Below are 20,508 nucleotides of genomic sequence, written 5' to 3' on the forward strand. Positions count from 1 at the left end.
AGGAAAGTTATGACCAATCTAGACAGCATATTAAAAAGCAGAGACATTACTTTGCCAACAAAGGTTCGTCTAGTCAAGACTATAGTTTTTTAAATGGTCATGTATGGATGTGAGAGTTGGACTGTGAAGAAACCTGAGCACTGAAAAATTGATGCTTTTGAACTGTGGTCTTTCTGGAGAAGACTCTTCAGAGTCCCTTTGACTTCAAGGAGATCCAACCAGTCCATTCTAAAGGAGATCAGTCCTGGGTGTTCACTGGTAGGACTGATGTTGAAGCTGAAACTCCAGTACTTTGGCCACCTGATGTGAAGAGCTGACTCATTTGAAAAGACCCTGATGCTGGGAAAGATTGAGGGCAGGAGGAGAAGGAGATGACAGAGGATGAGATGGTTGAATGGCATCACCGACTTAATGGTCATGGGTTTGGGTGGACTCTGGGAACTGGTGATGGACAGGGAGGCCTGGTGTGCTGTGGTACATGGGGTCTCAAAAAGTCAGACACGACTGAGTGACTGAACTGAACTGAACACAATACATAAAAATATTTCCCCCAAATCCTTTCTAGGTGCAAGAGAAAAATTATTCTTAGTATGCTTAAGAACCTGATAACTGTAATGAGAAGTTGAAAGATTACTTCCAGTCTTGCCTGGCATATTTTTCTTTACGTAATCTAGGATCAAATTAATATATTAGCGGTCTCATTACTAGGCTGTTTAAGAAACTTGAGATTCAGTCTGGCTCCTAAATCCTTTCCTGTTGTCTCTATGCCCAGGCAGGCACTCCTCTTTTTGACCCATGTAATTTCCCCTGAAATTAAGGAACATCTTTCACTACTAAGAATGAAGCATTAATTTTAACATTCCATTTGTGGATTCCAGTTCACTTATAGGCAGGTGTGAACTTCTTGTCAAATTATCTGTTCTATAACCCAAATGCTGAAGAAAACATAGGCTGATATTAGTTTTGATACAACTATCTCTTTCTTTGGAACAGTTACTTCCAAACACTTTTATAAGCACCACTTTCATCATTTTCTGGAACACAGTATATTTGCTATAGTTTCATTTGCTCTCAGTTATCAGTCTCTCAGCTCCAACTGGGAAATGAGTGTTCTAGAAATGTCTTTTATTTAGAAAAGTGGATAGCCATTTAAAAAGACAATTGGAATTGAATAAAAAATGAAGTGATTGAGATTTTCCTGAGGTTTTAACAATTCTTGGGAAAAGTTGGAGAAGAATAGAGTTGGGGAGAAAGCAGGAAGGGGGAAAAGGTGACATTTCTAAATTGAATTTTAAAGAATGAGCCACATAAAGATTGCTGAAGCTGTTTCAAGCATAGAAATGAATACAGGCAAAGGCATACAGTGAGAAATGTTCTTCTTTATATTGTCAGATTCATTATTTGATTTGTTAATATCAAATGGGTATTGGATTTCTGGAATGAACCACACTGAGTTGTGATGTATTACTCTATTATATCATTATTTTTAATACATTACCAGATTTGGTTTGATTTGCTATTGTTTTGCAGAGGGCTTTTTGTGTCCGTCTTCATGAGGGATATCAGTGTATACTTTTCTAGAATTGTCTTTATCTGAATTTGGTATTAGGATAATGCTGGCTTCATAAAATTACTTCAAAAGTGTTTCTTCACTTTCTATTTTATAGAAGAAAATAATCTAAAGTTACTATGATTTCTAAAATTATTTAAAAATTCACCAATAACACCATCTAATTTTAAAATCTGGGCCCAGGTTTTAAAATAGTGGATTGAATGAACATTTTAATTGTTGTAAAACATCTCACGTGAGCTTTCAGTATTTGTGGTTTTCGAGAAATGGGTTCATGTCATCTAAGTTTTCAAGTTTATGTGTATAATTCAAGTATTTCATTTATCTTTTTATAGTCTATGTGTATCTGTAGTGATAGTGCCTGTTTCATCACTAATTCTCTAGTAATTTGTGTTCAATCTTTCTTCTCTCTCTCTGTCTCTTGCCATTGAAAGAAGTTCATCCATTTTATTCTCCCTCCTCCTCAAAAAACTAGCTTTTAATTTCTTTGATTTTTTTTTCTGAAATTTCATTATTTCTTTTTCAATTTCATTAATTTTAGTACTTTTAAATTAGTATTTCCTTCCTTCTTTCTTTGACTTTGATTTGTCTTCTAAGGAAGATTGGAAGGAAAAAAATAGAAAATTTATCTCCAAGTTAGGTAATACTTTAAATTATAGTCTTCTTTCCAATATGCCTGCTGTGACTTATCTATCAGAATCCTCAAATATCTGACCTATGCATTCTTCCCAGGAATTTTATTGTATTCAGTGTAAAACACAGGGTGACCTTTTATTGGTTATTTAAACACCATTAGCTGTATTTCTGTTCATGGTGTGATTTTCTAAACATCCAGCAAAGTAAGTGAATTTACAAAGTACCTGGGTTTGCATGATACATGAATTCCAGGGCATAGAGTATATATTAGAACTACTTTTGCCTTGTATTTTGCAAAGCCTAGATTCATATAATAATAAATAGAATTTTTGTTTATTTAAATATCATACAGGATAATGAGAAAATATAACAACTCTCTATTGCACAACATTGTTCTGTGCAGTCATGGTGAAAACTGAAAATGCCCCAACAGATTTTCAAAATACCCCCTTTAAGGTATGGTGGCTCAGGAGGTAAGGAAACTGCAATGGGGGAGAACCAGGTTCAAGACCTGAGTTGAGAAGATCCCCTGGAGAAAGAAATGGCTATCCACTCCAGTATTCTGACCTGGAGAATTCCATGGACAGAGGATCTTAGCAAGCTACAGTCCATGGGGTCGCAAAGAGTCAAACAAGACTGAGTGACTAACACTTTTACTTTCAGGGTAGTATAGGCCAACTGATAATCTCTCCTTTACACCGGCGGTGTTCAATAGAACTTTCTACAGTGATGCAATGATATCAGCAACATCCAGTGTGGTAGTCACACTGAAATTTGGTGAGAATGTCTGAAGAACTAAAGTTTTAATTTAATTTGATTTGTAATTTGAATTTAAGTTGAAATGGCCATCTGTTGCTATGGACTACTGTAATTCATATGGTAATTCTTAGAGATATGAGGTAACACCCTTGACAGTCTCAGAAAGCAGGGAGAGGGGAAAGACTATGGGAAAACAGCATGAACTTTGGTTCAGAAATCTCTAAACTGAGGTCCTAGCATAGTCAATTCTAATCTAATAAACGTAAAAATTAGAGATGAAAATACCAAACTGTCTTGCAAAGATGAGGCATAACAGGTTTGCTCAATTCTCAATCCTAATTGACCTTAAGCTTTTGAGTTTGTTAAATAGTTTATTAAGCTCAGTAAGTCACTCATATCTCTTTTTTTTTAATTTAAATTTATTTAATTAGAGGCTAATTACTCTACAATATTGTATTGGTTCTGCCACACATCAACATGAATCTGCCATGGGCGTACACATGTTCCCCATCCTGAGCCCCCCTCCCACCTCCCCTCCCCATACCATCCCTCCAGGTCATCCCAGTGCACCAGCCCCAAGGATCCTGTATCAAACCTGGACTGGCGATTCATTTCTTATATGATACTATACATGTTTCCATGACATTCCCCCAAATCATCCCATCCTCTCCCTCTCCCACAGAGTCCAAAAGACTGTTCTATACATCTGTGTCTCTTTTGCTGTCTTGCATACAGGGTTATCATTACCATCTTTCTAAATTCCATATATATGTGTTAGTATACTATATTGGTGTTTTTCTTTCCAGGTTACTTCACTCTGTATAATAGGCTCCAGTTTCATCCACCTCATTAGAACTGATTCAAATGTATTCTTTTTAAAGGCTGAGTAATACTCTATTGTGTATATGTTAATATAATTTTATCTTGAATATGTCGTCCAAACAATAAGCTATTCTTCTACTTTTGTGCCATGCATAAACTTAATAATCTCATCACTAACGCCCTCATTCAAGAGGTTTATAAATTTATTGAATGAGAAAGAGACAGAAATATATATTTTTATACTAGCATTAAAAGCTTTTATCAAGTGGACCCTGTTTTACTGGATAGCCCTAAATCTTCAGTTTCTTATTGTCCTCAAACATATCAAGTAGTTCTTGGTCATATACTTTTTCAAAGTAAAAGCTATATATATATATATATGTATATAATTACCAATTGTACTTACCAATACCATATACATATATATATTTAAATGGGCCAATATTTTACTTAGGAAAAAACATGAGATTAACTTGATAGGATTTGTTACAGAGGTAATGTTATTCCAAATTAACAAGTAAGGAAATTCTAACACAATGAGATTTTTCAGTTTCCTTAAGGCCAAATAGTGAGGAAGTAATGGACCTGGAAGAAATGAGAAGTATCTAACTCCAAGACCTGTGACATTTCTACTACTGTTGTTATTCAGTCACTAAATTGTGTCCGACTCTTTGTGACCCCATGGACAGCAACCCACCAGACCTCCTTATTCCTCATTATCTCCCGGAGTTCACCCAAGTTCATATCCATTGAATCAGTGATGCCATTCAACCATGTCATCCTCTGTTGCCCTCTTCCACTTTTGCCTTCAAGGAGGAATGGAAAACCACTTCAATATTCTTACCACAAGAACCCCATGAATAGTATAAAAGACATTTCTACTAGGCCGCTGTAATAGGCAACTTTTAAGAAAGTCCTCAATGAATCCTGTCTCCAGTATCGTTGAGTAACTTTTTTTTTTTTTAATTTTAGTTTTTTATTTTTTAAATTTTAAAATCTTTAATTCTTACATGCATTCCCAAACATGAACCCCCCTCCCACCTCCCTCCCCATAACAACTTTCTGGGTCATCCCCATGCACCAGCCCCAAGCATGCTGCATCCTGTGTCAGACATAGACTGGCGACTCAATTCACATGATAGTATACATGTTAGAATGTCATTCTCCCAAATCATCCCACCCTCTCCCTCTCCCTCTGAGTCCAAAAGTCCGTTATACACATCTGTGTCTCTTTCCCTGTCTTGCATACAGGGTCGTCATTGCCATCTTCCTAAATTCCATATATATGTGTTAGTATACTGTATTGGTGTTTTTCTTTCTGGCTTACTTCACTCTGTATAATCGGCTCCAGTTTCATCCATCTCATCAGAACTGATTCAAATGAATTCTTTTTAACAGCTGAGTAATACTCCATTGTGTATATGTACCACAGCTTTCTTATCCATTCATCTGCTGATGGACATCTAGGTTGTTTCCATGTCCTGGCTATTATAAACAGTGCTGCAATGAACATTGGGGTACATGTGTCTCTTTCAATTCTGGTTTCCTCGGTGTGTATGCCCAGAAGTGGGATTGCTGGGTCATAAGGTAGTTCTATTTGCAATTTTTAAGGAATCTCCACACCGTTCTCCATAGTGGCTGTACTAGTTTGCATTCCCACCAACAGTGTAGGAGGGTTCCCTTTTCTCCACACCCTCTCCAGCATTTATTGCTTGCAGATTTTTGGATCGCAGCCATTCTGACTGGTGTGAAGTGGTACCTCATTGTGGTTTTGATTTGCATTTCTCTAATAATGAGTGATGTTGAGCATCTTTTCATGTGTTTGTTAGCCATCCGTATGTCTTCTTTGGAGAAATGTTTATTTAGTTCTTTGGCCCATTTTTTGATTGGGTCGTTTATTTTCTGGAGTTGAGCTGCAGAAGTTGCTTGTATATTTTTGAGATTAGTTGTTTGTCAGTTGCTTCATTTGCTATTATTTTCTCCCATTCAGAAGCTTGTCTTTTCACCTTGCTTATAGTTTCCTTTGTTGTGCAGAAGCTTTTAATTTTAATTAGATCCCATTTGTTTATTTTTGCTTTTATTTCCAGAATTCTGGGAGGTGGATCATAGAGGATCCTGCTGTGATTTATGTCTGAGAGTGTTTTGCCTATGTTCTCCTCTAGGAGTTTTATAGTTTCTGATCTTACATTTAGATCTTTAATCCATTTTGAGTTTATTTTTGTGTGCGGTGTTAGAAAGTGATCTAGTTTCATTCTTTTACAAGTGGTTGACCAGTTTTCCCAGCACCACTTGTTAAAGAGATTGTCTTTCCTCCATTGTATATTCTTGCCTCCTTTGTCAAAGATAAGGTGTCCATATGTGTGTGGATTTATCTCTGGGCTTTCTATTTTGTTCCATTGATCTATATGTCTGTCTTTGTGCCAGTACCATACTGTCTTGATGACTGTGGCTTTGTAGTAGAGCCTGAAGTCAGGCAAGTTGATTCCTCCAGTTCCATTCTTCTTTCTCAAGATTGCTTTGGCTATTCGAGGTTTTTTGTATTTCCATACAAATCTTGAAATTATTTGTTCTAGTTCTGTGAAAAATGTGCCTGGTAGCTTGATAGGGATTGCATTGAATTTGTAAATTGCTTTGGGTAGTATACTCATTTTCACTATATTGATTCTTCCAATCCATGAACATGGTATATTTCTCCATCTATTAGTGTCCTCTTTGATTTCTTTCATCAGTGTTTTATAGTTTTCTATATACAGGTCTTTAGTTTCTTTAGGTAGATATATTCCTAAGTATTTTATTCTTTTCGTTGCAATGGTGAATGGAATTGTTTCCTTAATTTCTTTTCTACTTTCTCATTATTCGTGTATAGGAATGCAAGGGATTTCTGTGTGTTGATTTTATATCCTGCAACTTTACTATAAGATGTCACAAAAAAGGAAAACTACAGGCCAATATCTCTGATGAACATAGATGCAAAAATCCTCAACAAAATTCTAGCAATCAGAATCCAACAACACATTAAAAAGATCATACACCATGACCAAGTGGGCTTTATCCCAGGGATGCAAGGATTCTTCAATATCTGCAAATCAATCAATGTAATTCACCACATTAACAAATTGAAAAATAAAAACCATATGATTATCTCAATAGATGCAGAGAAGGCCTTTGACAAAATTCAACATCCATTTATGATAAAAACTCTCCAGAAAGCAGGAATAGAAGGAACATACCTCAACATAATAAAAGCTATCTATGACAAACCCACAGCAAACATTATCCTCAATGGTGAAAAATTGAAAGCATTTCCCCTAAAGTCAGGAACAAGACAAGGGTGTCCACTTTCACCACTACTATTCAACATAGTTCTGGAAGTTTTGGCCACAGCAATCAGAGCAGAAAAAGAAATAAAAGGAATCCAAATTGGAAAAGAAGAAGTAAAACTCTCACTGTTTGCAGATGACATGATCCTCTACATGGAAAACCCTAAAGACTCCACCAGAAAATTACTAGAGCTAATCAATGAATAGAGTAACTTTCTTTTAAACAATAGAGTACAGTGACACAGTACCAATAAAATGCTATCCAACCATGTTGCTGAATTGGAATCACATCAAAATTTTATAATTTTAGAACTTGTGATGTTCTAAATGTTCTACATGCTACTTGTTATAAGGACACATTTATCTTCTTGTGTTAAAATTTCGAATTGCCCATTCGTTACGTGTATTCTAATCTTTGGTACATACATGCCCAGAAGAGTCCCCTGTGTCTAGGTTATCTCTGCGGTGTTTCTGGCCATGGATTACTGAACATCATCCATCTATGTCATGCTTATTATGCTGTTCCCTTTCCTAGAATGGAATTTTATCATTTTATTTGTATTGAGCAATGTGTTAATGCATATGCATCTCCACGCTGCTGCTGCTGCTGCTAAGTTGCCTCAGTCATGTCCGACTCTGTGCGACCCCATAGATGGCAGCCCACCAGGCTCCCCTGTCCCTGGGATTCTCCAGGCAAGAGCACTGAAGTGGGTTGCCATTTCCTTCCCCAATGCATGAAAGTGAAAAGAGAAGGTGAAGTCGCTCAGTCATGTCCGACTCTTATCGACCCCATGGACTGCAGCCTACTAGGCTCCTCCGTCCATGGGATTTGCCAGGCAAGAGTGCTGGAGTGGGGTGCTATTGCCTTCTCCATGCATCTCCATAATGACATATAATTCTTTCTGCTTCTGCTTCTCACAAGGATGCTCTAGCAAGATCGGTAGAAATTATGTTTGGGGGCTTTCTCATTCAAAACCTCTCATGGGGATGGAGATGTCCCTGAAAGAGATTTTTCTTCGCAATAGACATTTTTGGTAGAGAAACTTACAGGGGAGGGTCCTGGAGTTCAGTTGTAGTCAGAAGTATAATCTCATACAATATGCCAAGTAATTGGAAATTATCAAGTGGTCAAGTGGGTTACTAAGAAGAGGAACACATGAGAGTGCCGTTGGCTTCCCTGTTGGAAAGGCTTGAGCAGCTTCCTTCCTGAATTGAGTCAGTCAGTAGGAAGGGGTAGTCAAAAACAATGTGAGTGTGGGTGTTCCCCGGGCTGGGATGGAGTACTCTATGTTTCTGAAAACTAGAAGCAGGCAGTTAGCTTATTTGAACAAGGCTGGAAACAATCAATCAAATACTATTCTACATGCACATTTGTGAATATCTACTAATGTTTTTCTGCTCCCCCTCCCCTTCTTTAATTTATGACTCCTCAAGGCACTCAACATTGAAATTGGGCTTTCAATTGATGTACTTAATGAGGAAAAGCAGCCTTAATTATATTAGAAATCTAAGCAGAAATTAGTTTTAACTGATCTCCTCTTCTTCAACTTTTGTAGGCCAGATGTTTTTCTAGTAATCCTCATGAAACTGTTCATTATACACAGACCTTATAATCTATTAATACAATAATTTTTTTTCCCTTTCCTTTTGGCTAGAAATAGTTATCTAGGAGCAACCTCAACACATGAGAATGAGAAACTACGTCTGTTTTGATGCTTTTTTTTCCTAACTGATCTAAGTGAACAGAGCTATGGCAGAGCGCTCCCCTCACCAAGACCAACTTGGTAGCAGGCCACCTCAGTGCTATCAATTTTGCATTCCCAGCTGGTATCCCAGTGTAGTTTTAATAGAATCTTCTGCGCGTGGCCCTAGCAAACTCCCCACTGCTTCCTGAGGTGGATTAAAAGATGCAAACTCACTGAAATATGCCAAAGAATATAATGGTCTCTACAGAAGATCTGGCTGTGTCAACCAACAAAAAGTTCCAGCTGTGGCCGCTGTGTGGAACAAAGGGAACTCTTGGCTTAACATGGAGTGCGTGCTTCTGACGTTCCAGTTCGGGCAAGAAATAAATAAAGCTATTACAAAGCCCTTGAACAGATGTGTCTGACATAGTCTAAAATGTGTTTGTACAGAAACTTTGCTATCAACGTGGCTCATTCTTATAGCAATGGACATCTGTTCCTGAAGGCTAAAGCGGGGTACAGTCCATAATCACAGTCCAGAGCTGATCTGGCTGGCCTCTTTGAACTGCCTTTTCCCTGGGCACTGTTGTTCACATTTATCTACATAGTCTCAGTCATGTGTGGGTCAATGATTTATTTAACACAGAATCTGAATGCCTCTGTGTCAAGGAATCAAATTCTGTCCAATAGTCAAAGACTTGAAAATTTCCATTTGTTTTCCAGGAGCAATTGTGCACATTCCCCATAGATAACTTGACACTGTTATGCCCTGTCACAATTTACATCTGTCTTGGACTTACATTGTTTCTAAGGTTGGCTATTGATCATTGTTCTCATATGAATCCTTCATTATTCTATTAAAAACCATTTATAAACACATTCCTTGGACAGATGACAAAAGGATCCATGATGGACAACTTCTTATTCAAAACAGCTGCCCAATATGTAAATCAAAAGCTGTTAAAGATTGTATTGAGCTGAGAACAATTATATAAGGTTCTAGCCTGTTGTGAATTAAAATGACTGCATTAGAGCTTAAGGGATTTGTAAACCAAGTCTTTCTTTTCAAGAACACCAGTTCAGACTCAGCTCAGGTCATTGACAAGAAATATCATGTGAGAATAATGTAAAACAAATCTATGCTCCCTATTTTATTGTTAATAGATACTATTTTCCAAAAGCACTATTTACTGCTCTGGTTATCTTATCTGAAAACCTAAGGAATGAAAGATTAAAACTAAATTAAGGTCATAACTAAAATAAGTTACTTAGAATTTATTTTAAATTTAAGAATTCAGAATTTATAACATTTTCATCATTTTGGTGGTTGTGCTTTAGTTGCTAATTCATGTCCAACTCCTGCGGCCCCATGGACTGTAGCCTGCCAGGCTCCTCTGTCATGGGAATTCTCCAGGCAGGAATACTGGAGTGGGTTGCCATTTCCTTCTCCAGGGTTCATCATTTTAGGCACATTTTAAGATTTTCTTCAAGTTATTCTAGTCCTACTTATACACAAATACACACACATAAAAGATTACTTCTTTTCCTTTTTATCTGAAAATAACAGCAAAAACTGAATAATCAATAGGAGGCTGTGGAAATATTAATAACAGCTAATGTTTATTGACTTTTTGCTATATATGTCAATTACTGTTCTAAATATTGGCACATTTATTCCTCACAATAACCTCATGAAGTAAGAACTATTACTGCCCTCATTTCATAGTTGAGAAAACTAAAACCAGTGAGATTAAATATGATTACTTAATGTCACATCATATTCAAACCTGAAATGTCCAACTCAAAAGCTCATACTTGTTTACTAAAATTTCTCCAAATAAGGCACATTGAAATGCCAGTACTTAGTCAAGTAAATTAACATTGATAGCCAATCTACAATATAGATAGATAATGCCAATATTTATTAAACCTCTTATTTTAAATACCTAGATTTTTTTCATTTAATGACCCATTTTTGAAAGGTAAATTTGGTTAGCCCATTTAAGATGACTTCAATTAGCTCCATTTGTTTTGATCTGAAGATATTCACATATAGCAACCAAGGGTTAAATTCTAATTCCTCTCGCCATATTCTAAATCACAATGCAGGACGGAAGCAGGTTAACTAAGCCTTTGCAGGGAGTTGATGTCTTTGTGTGACCCTCATTTCAAATACAGCTTAGGCATATGGAATCAGTGTTTATGTAACATAAAGATTCAGTGTTGCTGAGACTCAAAACATTGAAATTTTATTTCAGGATATTTTTATATGATATATTTTCATGCATGTGTGGTATAACAGAGGGTTAAAGAGAGTTTTAACCCTAAAGAGAGTTTTGACCCTAAAGAGAGTTTTGTCCAGAATTCAATTCCAATAGTAAAGATGAAATTAGTGTCAGAATTATATTTGTTAGGGTCTAGGTCTTGTAATAACCTGTTATCTCTAGCCTCGCTCCCAAAGAAGGTAAATAATAGGACAAGGGTAAGAAAATCAAATTTGAGGTAAATGGAATGGGGAAAACATTTTTTTTTTTTTACTTCAATACATTTTATCTGAATGATCTGTTTATGTAGTGACACCATTTCAGTACTTACCCATGTAGCCTATTTATACATATAAAAAACCTATGGGAAAAATATTTAATTCCAGTTGACATACTACTTCAAAGATACAAGGAAAAGTAGGAATATACAAAGATAAAAGGTAAACAAAAGAAACAGTCTATCACTATTCTTCCTCATCTTCTCATTGAATTTCTTTCCTCTTCTGGGTTAATTTGTCCCTGATCCAAACTCAATAGAGACATGCCCTCCTGAGGCAGAAAGTAAAAGAGCCACCCAGGGTAAAGTGATAGGAGATTCATTCCTGTGGACTGGAACTCCAAGATGAAAAAAGCAGGACAATTAAGAGAGGAGGCTGGACCCTACCCAGACCACATCTCATTCTCAAAGTCAGCAGAACTCCCCAACCACATATGCACAGAAAGGCCCCTTGGAGGCCAAAAGGAGAGATGACAAGAGATGCTTATTACCCACTGGCCTTGGCTGAGAGATGTGTGCATACATATGGAATGATCTTGAAATATACTAAATAGGGACTGTGAACCAAGCAAATCAATATGAGTGGCCAAAAGAAACCCAAAAGAAATGCCCCATAAAAGAAATGCCCATGAGGGGGTGACTCAGGGACTTGCTCTTTGAGTCTGCCCATGTGTCTATCCACACGTATTATACTCTTTTTCCTCCTAATAAACACTTTACTTGCTTCACTACTTTCCATCTTTGTGGAAATTCTTTTCTACACAACCCAAGAGCCATGGCCTGGTCACTGACCTCTAGTTTGTATGTCCTTAGCCACTCAGTTGTGTCCAACTCTTTGTGACCCCATAGACTATAGCCCAGTAGGCTTCTCTGTCTGTGGGGATTTTCCGAGCAAGAATACTGGAGTGGGTTGCCAGGTACTCCTCCAGGGGATCTTCCCAACCCAGAGACTGAACCCAGGTCCCCCGCAATGCAAGTGGATTCTTTACTATCTGAGCCTCCAGGGACACCTGACCTCTAGTCTAGTGGCTAGGATTTGGTGCTCTCATCACCCTGACCCAGCATCAATTTCTGGCTGAGAACCCAAGTCTTACTTCAAACTGCTGAAATTCAAGGCCACTCGAGGTCACTCTTAGCATCAAGAATTAGTTCTTTTAGCCATATGATTGAAATGATTACATTTCTGTTTCACTCTATTCCTAAAGGTTGAATTCTTAAGATTTAACTATATCATTTATTCATTCATTCAGTATTTTGGCATACCTACTTCATGCCAAGCATTGAGCTTGCTAACAATGGAGGCAAAAACATCTGTCCTCAAAGAAGTCAGTAGAAGAGACAGGAGCATGGAGTGATTACAGCAATGTAGAAAAGCCATAAAATTTTTTACTATTATCTGTTACAGAAGCTTGGAGGAAAGAAAGATCACCTACCTGGGAAGATCAGAAAAGAATTTACTAAGTATACAAGGGAGAAGAAAGTCCTTTAGATAGGGATATAGCAAATGCAAATATCTTTTCAGGATGGATAATCTCCTGCAAATTAATTATTCAACTTAAAATATGCATTCAGAGGGGACATGGAGACTTTTAATCCAGTAGCAATTGTTACAGTGTAAGTGTATTAATGACAACATACTTATAATCAACTCAATCTACAGTTTAAGGAAGGGATAACATTAATGGATTAAGCCTACTTTGATCAGTACAGCATATAATCTCTTCTTTCTCTCATTCTCTGAGGTGGTTATTAACTGAAAACTCAGTTTCTCAATTAATTATGTCTGGCTTATGACAGTATTTCAGTGTCCAATTGGAACAGTGTCCAATCTTAGTTAAATATGTGATTTAGATAACATCTTATTTTCACTTTTGGTATCATATTATGAATACCAGGTCAGGAACAAACATTCATGATATATCTTCCTATAATATATGAGGCATTAGTCCATTTTAATTTCATTTGACTTGATAAGTGTAACTGAAGAAAGAAAAAGGGAAATTAAGTGAATTGCTGTTTACTGAGCACTTACTAGATATCACAGAATATATAGTCACATTTAGCTACATCTAGATGGATAAAGCAACTTAAAACATGGGTTTTGGAGACATACAGATTAGAATCACACCTTGTTTCGAAGGTATCTTTCCCACTCTGGGTCTCAGCTTTCAAACATGTAAAATAGGGATATGAGCTGTGTCTGGTTTATGGGACTGTGTTCAGGATTAAGTGAAATCTCCTATACTACAGTCCTTACATATAGAAGTATCTAAAAGTAAAATAGTGTTAGTTCATGGTTAGTTGTATCAGTTGGTTGTTTTCTCAATAATGGTACTCAACAAAACATACATAACTCACTGGCTTATAGCAATGAGCCCTTATACTCCCACCTTTTCAGGCCATCATGGAATTTGCTAAATCTAGACTGCTTTTGACTGGGTGTGGCTCAGAGGTGTAGGCTGGACATAGGTCAGCTGCAGTAGTTTCCCATCCTTGTCTTAGCCAGTGGCTACCAAGATACGTTCCTCTTATGGCAAAGGCAGTAGAGCTACAGAACAACCCCAATGCACAAGCATATATCAAACCTCTGTTTAAGACACATCTGCTAACATCTCATCGAACAAAATAAGTTAGAGTCAACTTGAAAGCCATGTCATGAGTATTTGTTTAAAATTATTCAACTTGCCATAATATTTTAGCTTATTAGTTTTTAAAATTTGATTATCTAAATATAATCTGCTATCTACATATTAACATGTATAGCTTGACTAATTTTTTTTAAATTATACAACTAATTTTAAAATTGCTTAACAGAAAAAGGAAGGCCTGAATAAGCTATAACTGATTAACTGTGAAATTTCACAAGATGAACAATGATGTCAAGAGGTAGACAAATGATAATCATGAATAATATATTAATTCACCATTCTAGAACTTCATGGAATTTTGTGCTAGATGGAAACATTTTGGCTGTGTATTTTGGAAAAGTCAAAGGAAGCAGAAGACACAGACCCAGCATTTTGGGCCATTATAGCAGTTTGAAGTCAATTATTGCAGCTTTTTTCTCCATTTTTTGGTTTACTATTCATAAATGTGATGGAGATTGGGCCGTTTCACATCCATTAACTTTCATAGCAATTCACTCATCCTTTCAAAAAAAATACTGAGTGCATACTATATTCCAGGCTCTATGCTTATTATTAGAGAAACAACCAACCGTGACTGTAAACAGCTTTCCAAATTGGAAACTTCCATTACATGAGTATAAAAAATAATTTATTTCTTAAATTCCACAAAGCCATGATGGAAAAGAGACATAATTTGGAAAAGGTTACCCACAACTCTGAACATTCCACATGTCTACATGAAACAGAGTCTCAAGAGAATGTGGAATGGGACTAGGATGAGGGGTCCTTAGGTAGATACGAATTGTTTGTTGAATGAGCAGGCATTTCTTACAGCTTGAGGACACTGTTAATCCTCTCACTTAGGTTATAAGAGAAATATTTCATCAATGTAGAATTCTTACCATTCTTGCTTCTAGTGAAAAATGTTAATCAGCAGGTATGTATCAATTTTAAAGACTTGTGCTAAGAATTTCCACCCACCTCAATTTGAGTCTAGAATCATTACACTTAGAAAGGCTAGAAACTGCTGAGACTGGATTTCTGCTTTTGCTTTCCAAGCTGATGGGATATGTGTGTAGACAATAAGGGTAATTCCTCCTCTCTATATTAAAACATTCTAAAGGTACATTGTGACAGACAGCTCTTCTGAGCAAAGACAGAAAATGAAATGATGGCTCTCCTGGAATAGAAAGGTACCCACACTAAGATGTTGAGTGGGAGACTACACTTTCTTATAGTTCCTTTTTTCTTTTAAATAACCTCAGTTAAGTTACAGTTGTTCAGTGACAGTTAGTGAAGGCATGAAAGTTTGCACCTTTGCTCTAAGCTGTTGGTTTCTGTCTTATTGTCAGCCTCAGAACTGTCTTGCAGAGAGAAAAGAAGAGGGTTGTACAGAGCATCTTCTAGAACTGTGATTAATGGTATACCTTCATCACCCATTTTACCACCTTGAACCCACAACCTGACTTTAAGTGCACCCTACAAGCACACACCCCATGCTACATTTCTGCAAGTTTCACCAAAAAGGCTAGATTTCTCTTCTAATTACCATCACAACAGCTCCCATTATGGTTTGACCCTAGTAATTTAGTTATATTTATGCTACTACAATGCACCAAATAGATAATAATGAATACTGATGCAGCTTTGGGTTGAAGCAAACTATCATTACACAGGCTTAATGAAGTTACCAGAAAAGGCAGCATGTAAAAAACATGCTCAGATTAAGAAAAAAACAAAAACAAAAAACATGAACATTTCACATTCCTAAAGCTCTGCTTTATACTTGGAAACTCCTGGAGAACTAACATGTGCTATTCACTTCTCTTCCTTGATTTCTGATCTACGATTTCCAGACTTATGCCATCACATTCCAGACTTTCATCTTTTACCTCTCAGTGTCTAACTGTGTTTGTCAAATCAAGACAAACAGTGGTGTGATTTATAGCATGGATCAAATGGGATACTTACTCGATTACCCAATTTTGTGCTGCTGCTGCTGCTGCTGCTGCTGCTGCTGCTGCTGCTGCTACTAAGTCGCTTCAGTCATGTCCGACTCTGTGAGACCCCAGAGATGGCAGCCCATCAGGCTCCCCCATCCCTGGGATTCTCCAGGCAAGAACACTGAAGTGGGTTGCCATTTCCTTCTCCAATGCATGAAAGTGAAAAGTGAAAGTGAAGTCGCTCAGTTGTGTCCGACTCCTAGTGACCCCATGGACTGCAGCCTACTAGGCTTCTCCATCCATGGGATTTTCCAGGCAAGAGTACTGGAGTGGGGTGCCATTGCCTTCTCCAAATTTTGTACTAAATATGCTAAATTAAAATTTAAAATTTTGGAGCTTAGTCAAGATGTTGGCCATCAGACCCATCAAATGAGGCAGAGACCATGGCTGATCTCCTTAGAATAGCAGATAACAAAGTGACTGCACCTGTAACTTGAAATCATAACCAGCTGGCATCTCAGGATGAATGAATTCGAGCCAGAAATTGCTTTTGTGAAATTCAGTGCTTTAACAGGTAGTGTGCAATATGAAAAAGCAGAAGGGGTGTTGGTAAGGTCATCATGTATTGACAATAGAGATTCTTTTCCAGATAGATTTAGACTAACTTTGAGAATCAGTGAAAGGAGACTAAAAGGCATTCCCAAGTGTTTAAAGTGAGTTGGACATCATTTTCAGTTCTTGAATGATGAGATATGATATAGAGGACACACATCTCAGTATCTCATATAACATTTTTATAATTATTGTGGAACGTTCCCTGAGGGAAATGAAGACACAAGAAGAAATGTGGTTTAACAACACTGGTTATGACTTTGAGAAGTGAGAGCAGGAGGTCTTGAGGGATTCACATCCCTAACCTTTTTCTTACTTACTCTAATCCCTTAGAGACATGAAGAACACTCATTCTTACCTTATCTCACAACATAACTTCTACAGTTATCGATTTCTAAAAAGGATGATAACCTTAGTACAGAGTCAAGTTCTCATAATAAAAATTCTCCTCTGGGTTTAGGGATCATGGTAAATTATCTGTGGCTATTCAAGTTCAACTGGCTTAAATTCCAAAGGGTCCTTCTAAAGAGATTTCCCTGATTCTCCTCATTGTTGAATAGTTCTCAACTATTTCATGCCCCAGTAGGCCCGCATTCCTATTTTAAGTGCATTTCTGGGTAACAGATTAAGAGAGAAATGATGGAGATAAAGTTTAAATTTGCCAAAAGGATTTTTCTTTTAATTTGACATCATTTTCCCTGTGTCTCCTCATCAATGCATAACCAGGAAAAACTTGTGGGTCAAACTGCATTTTTATGCTCTTAGTATATTCTATGTCCACATCACTTACTCTCTGTTATCTCTGCCACCTCTTTGATCTTTCAACTGTTCCTTTCTCTATACGAGGTGAGCTAGTTTTTAGCTGAAGATAGGGCCTGTTGTTCATCTGGGAATCATTTGACTATCCAGTATTAAGTAATGGAGCTGCTGTATTTTTGCTTTACCTGTTATATGTGTTTCTATCTTTGTAATTGAATTGCCTGATGAGAGTGAAGTTACAGTGGGGACAGATGTTCTTAAAATTAAAATAAGGAAAAGGTTAAGGACAAAAGAACATGTATAAACATGGGGGTGACTTGCTTTGTTAAAAATGAAGTTTTTGTGCTTTGAATTCATACACATTTCTGATTAAAATAAACCAAAGTGAATCTCAGATTCCAATGAAACTTCACTTTCTTGCAGAGAAGAAGTGGGTGAGAGAAACATATGCTGGCAATACCTGGCAGATCTTCTCTGCAACTAGTCTCAGTACTATCATCGACTCTTCAAGAAAGTATCTATGCTGAATTCAATCAAGGGATTATATCAAGAAAAGTCTTTGAGTAGAGAGTTGAGAAACATAGGTTCTTTCTTCACTTCTAATGCTCTGACTCTGGCCCAAATAGGATGTGTTTGCCCTGGTGGCTCAGAGGTTAAAGCGTCTGCCTGCAATGAGGGAGACCTGGGTTCGATCCCTGGGTTGGGAAGATCCCCTGGAGAAGGAAATGGCAACCCACTCCAGTACTCTTGCCTGGAGGATCCCATGGAGGTAGGAGCCTGGTAGGCTACAGTCCATGGGGTCGCAAAGAGTCGGACACGACTGAGCGACAAACTACTGCCTTCAATCAGATTCTGATTGCTATGCCATAAATTAAAATACAGTAAAATAAAATAAGTTAAAAATAAAATAGAACACATCTCCCCTGTGACCTCCTAATCCCAAAATACATTTCAAGTATTAGTCTTTCTCGCCTATACACATTGGTTCCACCCATCAGTTTTATCTGAATTTGGCTTAAAGCTAAGAATACATCTTGTCTTTCACTATACATGATGGATTCCAGATATTCAGATTAAGTAATGGTTCTCCCCTGTAGATATAACAGACCATCACATCAAGGTAACTAGGCAAAATGAGCAAACCAGGGCCTGCAAATTATCTTTTTTTTTTTTTTAATATAAATTTATTTATTTTAATTGGAGGCTAATTACTTTACAATATTGTATGGGTTGTGCCATGCATCAACATGAATCTGCCACGGGTGTACATGTGTTCCCCATCCTGACCCCCCTCCCACCTCCCTCCCAATACTATCCCTCTGGGTAATCCCAGTGCATCAGCCCCGAGCATCCTGTATATGCATCGAACCTGGACTGGCGATTCATTTCATGAATGATATTATACATGTTTCAACGCCATTCTCCCAAATCATCCCACCCTCTCCCTCTCCCTCAGAGTCCATAAGACTGTTGTATACATCTGTGTCTCTTTTGCTGTCTTGCATACAGAGTTATAGTTACCATCTTCCTAAATTCCATATATATGCATTAGTATACTGTATTGATGTTTTTCTTTCTGGCTTACTTCACTCTGTATAATAGGCTCCAGTTTCATCCACTTCATTAAAACTAATTCAAATGTATTTTTTTAATGGCTGAGTAATACTCCATTGTGTATATGTACCACAGCTTTCTTATTCATTCGTCTGCTGATGGACATCTAGGTGGCTTCCATGTCCTGGCTATTATAAACAGTGCTGCGATGAACATTGGGGTACACGTGTCTGTTTCAATTCTGGTTTCCTCGGTGTGTATACCCAGCAGTGGGATTGCTGGGTCATAAGGCAGTTCTATTTCCAGTTTTTTAAGGAATCTCCACACTGTTCTCCATAGTGGCTGAACTAGTTTGCATTCCCACCAACAGTGTAAGAGGGTTCCCTTTTCTCCACACCTTCTCCAGCATTTATTGCTTGTAGTCTTTTGGATAGCAGCCATTCTGACTGGCGTGAAATGGTTCTTCATTGTGGTTTTGATTTGCATTTCTCTGATAATGAGTGATGTTGAGCATCTTTTCATGTGTTAGTTAGCAATCTTCTTTGGAGAAATGTCTGTTTAGTTCTTTGGCCCATTTTTTGATTGGATCGTTTATTTTTCTGGAATTGAGCTGCAGGAGTTGCTTGTATATTTTTGAGATTAGTTGTTTGTCAGTTGCTCCATTTTTTATTATTTTCTCCCATTCCGAAGGCTGTCTTTTCACCTTGCTTATAGTTTCCTTTGTTGTGCAGAAGCTTTTAATTTTAATTAGGTCCCATTTGTTTATTTTTGTTTTTATTTCCAATATTCTGGGAGGTGGGTCATAGAGAATCCTGCTGTGATTCATGTCGGAGAGTGTTTTGCTTAGGTTCTCCTCTAGGAGTTGTATAGTCTCTGCTCTTACATTTAGATCTTTAATCCATTTTGAGTTTATTTTTGTGTATGGTGTTAGAAGGTGTTCTAGTTTCATTCTTTTACAAGTGGTTGACCAGTTTTCCCAGCACCACTTGTTAAAGAGATTGTCTTTTCTCCATTGCATATTTTTGCCTCCTTTGTCAAAGATAAAGTGTCCATAGTGAAGTCGCTCAGTCGTGTCCAACTCTTTGTGACCCTGTGGACTGTAGCCTACCAGGCTCCTCCATCCATGGGATTCTCCAGGCAAGAATACTGGAGTGGGTTGCCATTTCCTTCTCCAGGGTGCAAATTATCTTAATTATTTCAACTATGAGAAAACAGAAAAGCACTGGGTAATACAACAGACAGCACTCTGAAAGAGCAAACAAAAAATCCTGGTTATTTACTTTTAAGCCAAACCTGCTCCCTGAAAAGTATAATGTGTGTGGAATAATTCAGAAGAAACCTTGCATACCATTTTCATGATTGGTATTCTCTGTCTAGTCTTCAGCATTGCTGCTGCTGCTGCTAAGCTGCGTCAGTCATGTCCGACTCTGTGCAACCCCATAGATGGCAGCTCACCAGGCTCCTTCGTCCCTGGGATTCTCCAGGCAAGAGTACTGGAGTGGGTTGCCTTCTCCGAGTCTTCAGCATTGAGTAACATACAAACCATAATGCTAATATTGATCTACTATTCATTTTTTAAAATGATGGTCTATATCTCAAGTATCATTGCTGAAAATATAGATGTGCTTTTACATCATTCAAGATGTCTCTATTGCTTCCAGCATTTGAAAAGTCAGTTAC

This window comes from Ovis aries, chromosome 13, assembly GCF_016772045.2.
Source record: "Ovis aries strain OAR_USU_Benz2616 breed Rambouillet chromosome 13, ARS-UI_Ramb_v3.0, whole genome shotgun sequence".
In the NCBI taxonomy this organism is placed as follows: Eukaryota; Metazoa; Chordata; class Mammalia; order Artiodactyla; family Bovidae; genus Ovis; species Ovis aries.